This window comes from Sardina pilchardus, chromosome 12, assembly GCF_963854185.1.
Source record: "Sardina pilchardus chromosome 12, fSarPil1.1, whole genome shotgun sequence".
Taxonomy (NCBI): Eukaryota; Metazoa; Chordata; class Actinopteri; order Clupeiformes; family Clupeidae; genus Sardina; species Sardina pilchardus.
This window is the reverse complement of record NC_085005.1, coordinates 12,202,045-12,215,615: the sequence shown is the minus strand read 5'-3', so window position 1 is coordinate 12,215,615 and position 13,571 is coordinate 12,202,045. Positions and strand designations below refer to the sequence as shown.

Here is a 13,571-nt window from a genome sequence, read left to right as displayed (position 1 = left end):
GGACCATCACCTGCATTGTTTTAGCGCACCTGTTCACACAGACCCAGTTGGGCTGAGCACCTAGTGATTGAGAATGTTAAAGTTGTTAAGCATTTCAAATACAAAATCATACTTGGTCATAGCATTTTAATTTTGTTGCAGAAACTGGCTTTGTCTTTTGTATCAAAATACTTTAACAGGTGTGTATTTAAAAATACTGCCAAATATTTGCGGTAAAACCAACTGCCTATCTTTGGTGAAGTGATGACGTCATAAAAGTGGAAACAATGAACGTAGCGTCTGACTGATGCGGACTTCGTGATTTGCCCAGACTTGCTGTGATCATAATATTGAGATTCAGGAAGATGATCCAGTGCAAGATGAGTAACTGGGAGGTTGGTGTGGGAGGAAGTATTGTGTGTGAGCAACCTACACGTTTCTTGTATACTTTAATAATCTGTATTTTTGAAAACTTTAATCATCCAATCAGAGCACATGTAAGCGGTTATGTACCGTAGTAGACCTGCAACATTGCTCAATCTGAGCATGCACCGACAATGCCAGAGACTTGTCCCCACTTTGAACCGCTTGACGTCTTGAAAGTTCAGTTGTGACTTTATGTCTTCCGTTCCAGTATTTTATTTTGATACCTGATCTTTAAAATCAGTGTGTATTGTAGCTGCCTGGCTACTCTAGCTGGTGGCTGCAGCAACTCGAGCTCGGTAGCACGGATTGTTTTCCGTCTTTTTGTTTCTTGTATAGACAGTACTGAGAAACAGACTTTGGCTTTTGACTTTGAGAAACAGAGATCTACATGAAAAATGGCCAGAGTTTTCCTAAGGCATCGGGGGGCCTACAAAGGCCTACTCCAACTATGTACCAGCTAGCTACCACTACACTCAACACTAACTCATCTACATTCAAGCTGGGTTTGAGGCTGCACACAGCACAGATGCATAACTGAAAAAATGTGCTTCTGCTTCTTGCATGGGCAAGAAAGAGAGAACACAAGAAGGAGCGGAATATAACAAAAAGATGCCGTTACTGACACTCCAATGGGAATAAATGGGCTGGCTAAAGAGCCTTGCATGGCCTATTAGTCCACTGCAATGTCTTGCTCGAGGACAATTCCTACGCAAGGCAAGGGTCTCAGTAGCCTGGAAAAGCCTGTGCTTCCTCCTGGGCCACCAGCGCATCACTGGTCCTGTGGTGTGACACGAGGTCACATGACCGGACATGACACTGCACATGGCTGGGGTAGATAGCACTCGAGTCAAACGAAGACACTTTTGAGGTTTAATTTAACCATGTAATCAGCACAAGGAGTATTTACCTGTAGTTTTCTAAATGCGTGTGTGTGTGTGTGTGTGCATGTGTGCGCGTGTGTGCAGTGTGTGAGTGTGTGTGTGTGTGTAGTGATTGAGCATGTGTAGTGACAGAGCATGTGAGTGTGAAGTGACAGAGAGTGTGTGTAGTGATTGAGAGTGTGTGTAGTGAGAGTGCATGCATGTGTGCGCCTGGCCTCAGCCTCGTGTGGATGTTTGTGCTCGGGGAGGAGAGGTCAGCGCTGCTGCAGCAGGTAGTCTGTCTGGCAGCTCTTCCTGGAAACCGTCCCTCCAGCAGAGCACAGCAGCGGTAAATAGGGGGGCCAGTTGGCATGGTGACCCCAGCAGGACGCTCCGCCTACCTATCGCGCAGCTGATAGGTAGCCCCTACTCCACGTGCCTATTCCTGTCAATGGTGGGTGTGTGTGTGTGTGTGTGTGTGTGTGTGTGTGTGTGTATAAAGTTGAGATCTGAATGAGATACATCAATGGTTTCTCCCCCAGGGTAGAGAGCGGCGAATGGAAACGAATGGAGCTGTTATTTAATACCCCCCCCCCCCCCCCCCCAGCCCCAACACATCCAACACACACACACACACACACACACCACACACACACACACACACACACACACAGTATCCCTGCTGTGACCTTGAACCTGCCTGCTGAGTGTACGAACAAAAATGGAACAAACACACAAACTACCCCCTCTCTCTGTTCAAAATAAGCAAACACACACACTGTACACTCTTTCATGGTCACACACAGTGACATGTACACCCACACACAGCAACACTGTACTGTACGTGAACACTTCATCTCCTGCAGCTGTTGCAATGGAGACAGATTGACAGACCTTTCTGTACAGCAACACCATGACAACATTAACGCCACCAGAAGAACACTCACTCATTTCAGAAACCTTCCCCCAACACCCCCCCACCGAATAAGCACACCCTCATGTGTGGCACTATACACAAGACCAGATCTTCTAACCTCCTACTTCACTTCGTTTGAAGAACCAACACATTGCCATGTGCAGCATTTAAGGTCTCTCCAGCGACAATTCCACCTACTACAGACAGTCCCAACTGCTATCCATCCTAAAATGCTGACTAACTACTTATCCCTCCACTTACCTAGAGTTTGTGGTGAGAGCACTTATCTCCTGTCCGTTACACCAGAGTTGCTGTGCGTCATTCTTTGAAAGCCTTTTGAGGAGCAACATTTACTAATGAACACCCCCCTGACTGAACTGCACGTTTTTCTACCTTTCTCTTTCAGACTTTAGGCTTTCACTTTGCTGCCTTAAAGCTCTCTCCACCCCATTCATTCACCTCCCTCCCCTAAAATCCATGGACAAGGATCAACTCAACCAACAACATCTCGCCAAGTCCACCTCGTAAACAAGAACCTGTTTCCAGGTCACCTAGAGAGAGAGAGAGAGAGAGAGAGAGAGAGAGAGAGAGAGAGAGAGAGAGAGAGAGAGAGAGAGAGAGAGAGAGAGAGAGAGAGAGAGAGAGAGAGAGAGAGAGAGAGAGAAACACACTGTGGCTTCATTTTGACAAGTCTTGGTTTGCTCAGCATCGGAAGACATGATAACATCTTCCCACGCTTCTCCAACTGCCATTAAGAGAGAGAGAGAGAGAGAGAAACACACTGTGGCTTCATTTTGACAAGTCTTGGTTTGCTCAGCATCGGAAGACATGATAACATCTTCCCACGCTTCTCCAACTGCCATTAGGTAAGGCGCTACCACTCATCAAAGGGGAGTCAGCCAGTTTGACAAGTTTCCAGAGAGAATGCAGAGGGGGAAAGGCCCCCTTAATGAAGTCTTCACAAATATCCTGAACGACCCACAAACTACAAATGATATTTAAATTGCTACTACCGGTACATATGATAAACAGTAATGCAGACTGTTAATCATTTCTTCAAATTAACAAACAGAAATGTGACGACCACCAATTAAACAATGTTTAGCTGGAGTTAATGATACAAATCTAGATTGCCATTCCATCAAGTCAACCACAAAGTCCAAAAGGTCAACCCCAACTTACTGCACCACAGAATTTAATCAGACATTAGTTCTAAAACAAATAATCTGTAAATAACTCAGCCCTGGTGATCTCCCTCCACTGATCCTGTAAGTAATCTCCATTTTCCAGCTTTGAATCAATAAACTTTTCTCATTTCATTAGGGCACGGCTAATCTCATCTAATCTTTATTATTGAATGCAATTTGCCTCATAGTGTGACTACAGCTAAATGAATGAAACAGAACCGAGAGACTTGTGTGGATGTGCATCATCAGTGGCACACACACACACACACACACACACACACACACACACACACACACACACACACACACACACACACACACACACACACACACACACACACACACACACACACACACACACACACACACACACACACACACACACACACACACACACACACACACAGAAACAAGAACACACAATGAACACACACATTCACTCATTCATCGCTGTGCCAACACCACCCATATAACATTTGCATACTGGGGAGGAATTTCAGTTCTAAAACGGGCGACTGGTGGATTCAAATATTTGAAGCAAGTTTCGCATTCGTCAGTTGGCTTGTTTCCTTTCAAAACACCTCCCATTCTCTTTTGATTGGTTGTGCCCAACATAATTCATCTCTCTACTCGCGTCTTTAAAGGTCAACACTTAAATAACGCCTTGAAGAAGGCCAATATGGTCGCAATGCGTAGGCCCCATGTGCTTTTAACTAGTTGCAATGTTTAATTAAAGGCTTTTTCATATATTTTATCAAAACCGAGTGCCTAACTTTCCTTTTTTGACGCAACAACGCTAGCGTTTTCTGAAACTGTACAGTAACGTTTTGAGTTCTCAGGGCATTTTCACTGTGCTGGGTTGGCGTTGAAGATGAGTGATCCCTGAGCATGTACTGTAGGATGGGCCTCAGGGGGGCCAAACATCCATCCATCCATCCATCATCAAGACAGATGCCATTATGTCCTCTCGGCAGGAGGGCGAGCGAGAGACAAAGTGCAGACAACACGTGCTAATACGCCGCTGGCCCCGCCGGGTCGGCTGCGCCCGGTTCCATAACAACGGGTCGGACACGGCACGGCAGCGGTTAGCGGTTAGCAGTTCGCAGTTCAGGACAGCGCAGGAGACCGAAACGATCGCGTCTATAAATGGGGCTGCGGGTCGATCGGGAGGCCTGACACACCACAGACTCGGTGGGAGGGGTGGGAGGGGTGGGAGCGCATCTCCACGGGAGCCATTCACTGGGATCAACATGACATTCAGAGGCCTCACCAAGCAGCCAGAGCCGTTTGAATCAGAGCGGTTCTGTCACTGAAGGGTAGAGGCTCGCTGTGAGGCCTCCTGTGGAGCACGTTAGATGGGAGATTGGAGGAGAGGGCTGGGCAACTATATGGAAATTATTTACTGTAGGAGTGTGTGAGGATGGGTTAGGCAGATGACACTGAAACTCCATCTGGACGAAATACATTCATAGTGTTACATTTGTTATGTAGGCCTACTGGACATCAGATTTTATAAACAATGACAAAAATGCTTCTCATTCACTCACACTTTCATTATTATTAAAGCATGTTTTTTTTTTTAAATAAAAACAAGTGGAGTTATCACAACACAAGTTAATACACACATTACACAATTACCATATTTATTCCATCACTGAGGAATGTTCGATACTGAACATTTTGGGTGTGGCTGAGGAGTGAGGAGAGAGTTGAATTGTCTGGGGATAACAAGAGTTGGCGGTGATTGAGGAGCTATTGCTGCTTAAGAGAAGGAAGAGTGATTCAATGCAAGGATTAGGAGCACTGGAAATTGTTCAAGAGGAATTTGGGAACGGATACAAGCAGATGTACTGTAATTTGGTAAGTCATTAGGGAAGGAAGGGTTGGTGAGAGTGTCAAGGGGGGGGGGGGGGGGATAGCTACCGAGGTGTGGCTGGGAACATACATGCTAGCCTATATGCTCCAGGCTCCACTCCATCTTAATCTCTCCTCTGAATCTTAAACAGCTGCACCTGCCCTTAATGCAGACTCGGAGGCTCAAAGGTGGAGACACACACACATACACACACACCTCTTTCAAAAAATGCGCTACATTTCTGCCACACACATGCCGAGACATGCAGCATCACACTACTGTGACGTTGGGGTTTGTCTTCTTTGTTACCGTTTGTATTGGTAAAAATGTCTGGAATGCACTACGCTGTGCTACAGTATGTTAACTGTAGGCAAGTGCGCCTGATGAATGTACTCACAAATGTAGACGAGTCAAACAAATTCCCTTGGATGATTGTCATATATGACCATTGTTCTTGGGGCAAATGTGTTGAGGGGAGAATGGACAGGTGATCAAGGCTTCAAGGCTTCCTAAACAATAGCTTATACTTGCATCTAGAATGAGTCCTCCCTACATCACGTCTGGCCTGTTCAAGCATCAGACACTCTGGAACTCTGAATGTCAGTGCTGCAAGCATCCACTCAATTGTGTGACTGTCAATCAGGCCACATCCCTTAAGAATCTTTTGAGCTTTCGTCCTTTGTTGGAGGAACCTCACTTTGGTTTCGTTGATTTGGTGTGAGTGAGACAAACACTCCAGTTTGTTTGGTGTAAAGGTACAACCAGTACAGCCAATATGTAGCCCTGCAGCAATTCCATCTATTCGTTTACAGTTGGGCTTTTAAGGCTACTCAGGAATTCAAGTAAATGTCAGAACTTTTCAGAGCATCAATAGCTCTTTCAATTGCGAGTTTAAAGACTTCATGTGCTAAAAACCTGACGGGGGACTGGGGACTAATCCGAGGGCTGTGTTCTAACAGGTCCGTCCACAGGCATTAGCCCTTGGGTGTGAAGTGGAAGAAGCCTCGACGGAATCTCCACACACACACACACACACACACACCCGCCTGCTCGACAGGTCGGGGCCGTTTTCGCCACGGCTGCGCACGGGAAGCCGAGTGTGAAACTGCTGCAGATTAAATGGTTCTGGTAGGTCATGCGTTGTAAATGTCAGAAACGCTTAGTCATCTGGTCACCATTGAGGCGTAGCATTAGCCAGGTGCTGAGGTCAATACCCACAGAACACACAGAAAATGCCTGCCTCAATTGAGACTTGCTTTAGATAAAAGCAGAGTACTTCAATTAAAGTTGTAAAATGAGAGTAGTCTACACCAATGGAGTAGAGTGAAGGATCACAGACGGACCTATACTCTTTAGCCAAGAGCAGAAAAAAAGCAAATTGCCATTTTGGGTAATTTCTCACTTGTAGGGGTCTCTGGTTAGCATGTAGCTAACTTGCTACCTTCACGGTATCCCTTCCTCCCCATAACCACTGGAGGGTTTGGAGTTCACGTGGACAGTCCTTTCCTTTCACATCACCGTGGCAGATTCCTCACAATCAGGCCCTGCTGAGAAGAACATAAATAAACTCAGGGCTGTTTATGGAATCTCTGGAGCCCGAAAGAATGGACGTTGGAGCAGCAGACACAGGAAGCATAGAAGCTGGTAAGGCGTCCTATGACCATGCGGGAGCAGAGGCCGTTTGGTGGGTGCAGGAGGAGAAGAAGAGTCCCTCTGGGTGGGTGGGTGGCTTCGATTGGAAGTCTGTACAGCCTCCAGGTAGAAGCGCCCCACGCAAATATGCGTGGAGATGTGTGCTTGTGAGCACGCTCAGACAGGCAGATGGAGACACATGCAAACACATGCACGTACACAGAAACCAATGATGAGAGCAATGGTGTGTGTGTGTGTTTGTGTGTGTGTGTGTGTCTCTGTTCTGAGGAAGGGAGATCAGCAAAATCAAAGCAGCTCAGGACATTGCCGGACTTGATCCTCGATTATGGCTGCAGCTGTTCCGGAAAAAGAAAAAAAAAAAAGAAAGGAAAAAAAAAAAAACACCCTGGCATTCTCAGCGGAGCAATATAGGGCACACCTTCCTGCTAGCACACCACAACAGAGAACTATCCTGCCTGTGGAGCCAATCAGCATGCTGCCACCGTCCTATCAGGCGTGTGATTGGCCCGAAACTATTTCCCAGCCTAACAGCTCTTAACAGAGGTATTACAAGACCTCCGGGGCCTTGATGCGTTTAGTTTTCCCCAGTGTCATTCTTATCACATCAAAAGTTCACACCGGCCTTCAAGAATGTTCCATGGAGCACCAGAGGGCTAGGAGGTGGAGGCGGGTCTCCTCCACCCTGTGAACAGCGCTGGTTGTGCGGCCTACATGTCTGGTCATATCAGTCAGACTCGGGGGAAGGAGAATCAAGGGTAATCAAAGCCGAGAGGGACAGAGGTGTGTGTGTGTGTAAGTGTGTGTGTGTGTGTATCAGTCAACAGAAGTCCAACAGGTCTGGCTGGTCTCGCTGCTCAACCCCTCACACACCTCGACAACTGTGCAGGTGTCTTCTACACTCACTCAAGGTGAACACGCAAACTGCAGCACTTCCTCATAGACACATGACACACTGCAACAAACCACCGCCGCCGCCGCCAACACCACAACAAACAAACAAACAAGCCTACAAACAGCCTCATTACTATGCATGAGCTAACTCCTGACAAACTGAGAGGCTCTATCTGAAAGGAGACACTGCATTCTTTGGCAGCCCTGCCCGCCTTCGGTTTCCAATAACAGACTTTCAGCACGCCGTAAAACATGGTGGTGCTCAGCTTGCAGGGCCCAGGGGTCGGGGGCAGCATGTGCAACAGGAGAAGAGTTTCTTGGGTCTCTGTGACCCGACAGAACCCAGACCTCCAGTACTACACACACACACACACACACACACACACACACACACACACACACACACACACACACACACACACACACACACACACACACACACACACACACACACACACACACACACACACACACACACACACACACACACACACACACACACACACACACACACACACACACACACACACACACACACACACACACACACACACGACAAGTAGATGTCAGATGAGGTTTCTACGAAACTGACAAAGGAAATGCATAAGGTTGCTGATTGGCCACACAACTCCTGTCTTACACATTGAATGTTGACAAGACTGTAACTGTCGACAAACAAGTGCAAACTTAGAGAGTGTCATGACATCTTTGCAAATGAGCAAACGAAAATGTGACCCGCGGTGTGAACGCACAGTTAAAATTATAGGATATATATCTTCTTGTTGAGGCCTGTATGTACACATACTTACATGCAATGATTATCCCACATTTCTTATATTGCATTTCAAGTTGGTTTCAGGCTTGTAAAAACAGCCTTAGGCCACTTGTATCATTATATAAAAGTGCCCTCAAGATCCATGACAGAAAGCCACGTCATTACCATCACAGTCGTATTTTCATTAAATATGACATGCTAAATCTTGAAAATTCCCACAGAGCCAATTTCATGCACTAACTTGCACCCATTCTCACATTCAGACCTATGAATTGCTGTATGAGTATGGGGTGGGGGGTGGTTAGTTTTAGATGGGGTGGAATAGGGGGGACAATGTCTGTAAAAATCTTTATACCTTTTGTGAATCTGTACTGTTTACTGTCAATATTTTGTCTGTATTCTATTGCTCCATATGCCCAGGGACTACGGGTGGAAACTAGCAATTTGCTACAACCTGGCACATGACATCTAGTAATGTTTTTTTTTGTGCAAAGTCCCTGTTCAAATAAATACATTACAATGACAAATCCCCATATCTGTACAACCCAGAAACAAAACCCTGACAGAAAAAGTACTGGTTTCTTCCAGAATCAACCATTGGAGTGAGACCTCTAAAATAATTCACCCCAAATCTTTGCAGTTATTCTGAAGAGATTACAGGGTAACAGCATGTGTATTGCTTTTAATTATTGCTATGCACCTGTCTACCGCTGATGTGGAGTCCAAATGCATTTCAGATCAGTATTTGTTGGTTCCATGGATGAGTGAATGCCACAAAATGATAAACTGCAAAGCACTGAAGGCTATTATGCAAAGTAAACCTGACTGAAAGTAAACCAACCCGAAAACATAAAAAGGAATGCATCGACACATTCAATTCACTTGGTGAACACTGTAAACCCTATCTGACTAACATAACAGGTAATGTACCTGCATTTTACAAGCTACACCTGTAATTATTGGCTTGCGGGTAATTAAGCCCACTTGTTTAACGGTACGGGTGGCCCTGCTTTACCAGTCGAGCGACAGGAAAGCTCCTGACATTTAGTCTGATGACATTTGTGTGTGCTGGTGTGCAGTCGCCTGGAGGCCCCTTGCGACTCCTGTAAAGTTTCCAGCAGGGCGTTCTTCACAGCAACACAGGTTCTCGCTCGCAGGCTTGTGTCCATGGTGTCACATCATTTTGAAATGGTTTACAAAGCAGCCTGGTGTCTGCCGTGTGTGTGTGTGTGTGTGTGTGTGTGTGTGTGTGTGTGTGTGTGTGTGTGTGTGTGTGTGTGTGTGTGTGTGTGTGTGTGTGAGAATGTTTGATGACCAAACAAACAGAGCGCTATACAGGCATGTGGGTTCTATCTGTGGGTTGAGAGCAAGTTCAAGAAGACTCGTGAAGTACAGATAACCAGGGACACCACAGGGCTCAGCTGCAGCATGAGCACATATTCAGCCAGTCACACATGCGTGTTAAAATCACTCACACACACACACTAGTAGTACTACTACTTCTTACTCACACACACACACACACACGCACACACACACACTACTACGCTCCATTTTCTCTCAGGCGCTGGCCTCTGGCCTGTGAGTCTGGTGGTTAAAGCCAAAGGCGACCTCAGACCCCCGGCTCGCTGGGGAGCCCAGAGAGTTTCCATGCAGGGCCGGCCGCTTGCTGCCTCCTGCTGCAGTCTGACTCTGAGAGATGCCACAGAGGCTGCTCGCTCCACCAGACGCACACCTCTGCTATCCTGGATATGCGCTAGAGGAGGGCTAAGAATAACCGTTTATGCAACAGATCTGAAAGTCTGCGCTGTTGCTCGACTTCTCACGTGTCTCTCGCTCTTGCCTGTCCTCTCTCTCTCTCTCTCTCAGTCTCTCGCGCTCTCTCTCACTTTCTCTTTCTCCCTCTGCCTCTCTTTCTCTCTCTCCCTCCGTCTCTCTCCCTCTCTCTGTTTCTCTCCCTGTGAGGAACTCTCGGGGAGTGCTGCAGCTGAGCGTGCGTGTGTGTGTGCAACTCTCCTTTGATACCCCACTATTCATTAGCCCCCCCGATTGTCATTTACGCACGCATACATATACGCAGGTAAGCAGGCTAACACACACTCACTGTGAGGGTGAGTCATAAAGAGGAGGGCCTGTCAGTCAACCGCGCAGAGTGCTGCCATTAGAGGCCCCGGGCTTTCGGAGTTGCCGTGGCAACAGGGCACGGTGAGTCACGGTTTGTTACAGCAGCTTGGTTGGTCATAAACAGCACCCCCCCTCACACACACAAACACACACAGCCATTTTCACCACACACACATAAACACACACACACACACACAGCTGTCTGACTGCCGTTTCCCACCACAGGTTTGAGCGGAGGAGCCATTTTTAGAACACTCTCTGCAGGCCCTCTGCAACAACCCTCTCCTCCGAGCAGCCCGACAAACCGACACACGCAGCGCTGAGGGGAGTAGTAGGCTACCGCAGCCTACGGGCGGCTCCATCCAGAGGAGACACATGTCTGCTGCCGCGGCTCACATCCCTCTCCCAACACGCGCGCTCGTGTTCAGCACATTCCTCACTTATGGCTGGGACACAGCAGGCTACAGGGACGAACGATCACAGGTAGGAGTCCAATCAAATCATAATAAAATCATGAGCTGGTCACATGTCTCCCGTGGGGCATTGAGGTCAAGGTGTCAGAGTGACATTAAAAACAGAAGCAAGCACGGTCAAAGATGAAGTGAAACTCAAGAATCACCACTGATGAAGCTGGAATAGTAGTGTGTTTTTTTTTTTTTTTCTTTCTTTAAACAATTCTACTCTGCACATCAAACAGAAACACATAAACAAACAAACACATACACACATACACACACATACACACACAGATGTAATAGCCCCTACTGCCTTCGCCAACAACCAGAATGTTCCTCAGTTAAATTCCGCTTCTTATGGCAGCAATGATTTCAGGTCAGCTCTCCCTGGCATTCACTGAGGCTCTAACCACAGCAATGCGGTTAGTCAATCTGACCCTGAACCAGCTCCTAAAGGACATTTCAAAGTGACTCCAGTTCAGTTCAGAGCAGCCCCTGCAGATGGAGATCCATATTTCACAACCTGAAGCTACATTGCTTTTCCCACAGCAATGTCCAGTGAAATTGACCTTGAACTTGACCTTGCCTATGCTAAGGCTATGCTACATTACAGCCCTTGGTGATGACTCACTGTTGTGACTACGTCCCACCACTCCATCGATTTGGTCGGTAGAGCATTCCAGCCTTGTCTGAGCCCCACTGTTAAGAGTTCCCAAGAGCTGTGGAGATGTTCCTGACTGGACATTTCTAAAAGGACTTTCTCAGGTAGACAAACACACACACACACACAGCTGTGAGAGAGAACAAAGCAGCAGAACATTACTGCCTCCTGACTTTTCCCTGAACTCTGAAGTGCTGGCAAGCCCCGACAGAAGAATGGGAGGCCTGGCTTTCACTAGAACACTTCTGCAAAATCTCTCCAGCCATGGAAAGGGAACACAGGTGATCCACCACCCTCCTCCTTCTCCTCGTCCTCCCCTCCGCTTGTCCCTCTGTCTTTCTAAAGCAGGACGAGACAAAGTGCAGAGCCCTGGCCTGAATGCTGGTGATGGAGGCGAGATGAGGAAGAAGGGGGAGCGGACCGTTCACGGTGCCCGTCTGAGGTGAAGCTTGCTGGGGGAAGAGGCAAGGCCTCAGTGGTGGCTGCAGTGGATGCATGAAGGCCTGCTTGTAGTGGTTTGTGTGTGTGCGCATCACAACTGTGAGTGTCAGAGTGCATGAGGCAGAATGATGGGCCACACACACACACACACAGTATCACATATGCCTCAGAGACAATTCTCTCTCGCTCTCTGTGTGTGTGTGTGTGTGTGTGTGTGTGTGTGTGTTATGTAATGCTTATGGTACATTGAGTGATTACATCTGTCAGCCTCCCACAAGTGTTCATCAGCATGCATGCTCACCCAAACACACACACACCACTTCAATCGCCTGCCGGGGATATTTCCATCCACAGTTCACCATGAGACAGCAGTAATGTCACTCCAACAAACACACACATAAGTATCCACAGATATGGAAACAAACACACACACACACAAAAAGTTCCATATAAAGACAAAAAGACTCTCGCTCTCTCTCTCTCTCTCTCTCTCTCTCTCTCTCTCTCTCTCTCTCTCTTCTGTCTCTCGTTCTCTGCACAAACCATGTCTGCTACATTCTACAGGGACACCTTGTTGTTGTCTTAGCAGGCCCGGCCGCTCCACACAGTCCCTCTCCCCTACACCAGGGACAAGGCCAACGCCACAAAGACAACAGGCAGCAACCTTTCTCCAGGACAGACCATCAAGAACAAGGACATGTGAGGCAAAACCTGGCCAACGCAACCAACAGGAGAGAGATATGGGCACGTAGGTTTGCATTTCTCTGGTAACCTGTGGCGGGCCAGGTTTACAAGGTACAATAAAGACTCATAGTGTACTGTGGGTTAGTTGTTTGGACTGTTTATACACTGTGTATAAAATTGGAAGTGTTGCATGACGACACTAATGCTAACGCTATTACTAACGCTACTTGTAGTTGTTTTCTCTAGCATAGCTGACTAATGACATTACTATGATTGATGCCTATCGTCATGGCAACTCAATCCATACAGAGAGGCCGCACAACATTTAAGTCAGGAGGAGAGAACGGAGACGCTCATTCTGCCAGATCAGCGTGAATGTGAAGATCGGCGAGATGGCACGACAACAATGCCATAAAAACTCTCACGAGTCCCTACGGCTTGCGGCGCAGCTCAGAACTCGAATCTGACTTTTAATGCTAACCTGATGGTTGGCATTCCACAACAGATGAAACCATTGTGAGCGCTGTGGCTTCCACATGCCCCTGTGGAATACCAATGGAGGATGGCCTGGGTGGAAAAAAACGACGACGAGGACTTGATTTCAATCTCACATGACTTCATTTAAGTGCCTTTTAGGACTGGTTTTGTCTGGGCTCTGGCTGCA

At 47.2% G+C, this 13,571-nt stretch overlaps 1 protein-coding gene across 2 annotated transcripts in view; it reads right to left on the bottom strand.

Moving 5' to 3' along the window:
• ppp2r5a (protein phosphatase 2, regulatory subunit B', alpha isoform) overlaps window positions 1-13,571 on the bottom strand; it is a 62,345-nt gene that overhangs the window by 44,980 nt on the left and 3,794 nt on the right. The window contains exon 1 of one of the 2 annotated variants that reach the window (XM_062550390.1): window positions 2,443-2,569. The exons of the other annotated variant lie outside the window; for it this stretch is intronic. The gene's annotated coding sequence lies outside the window, so the exon portion shown is untranslated. Of the gene's footprint in view, window positions 1-2,442; window positions 2,570-13,571 lie in introns of those variants that run through there. 2 annotated transcript variants of the gene reach the window in all.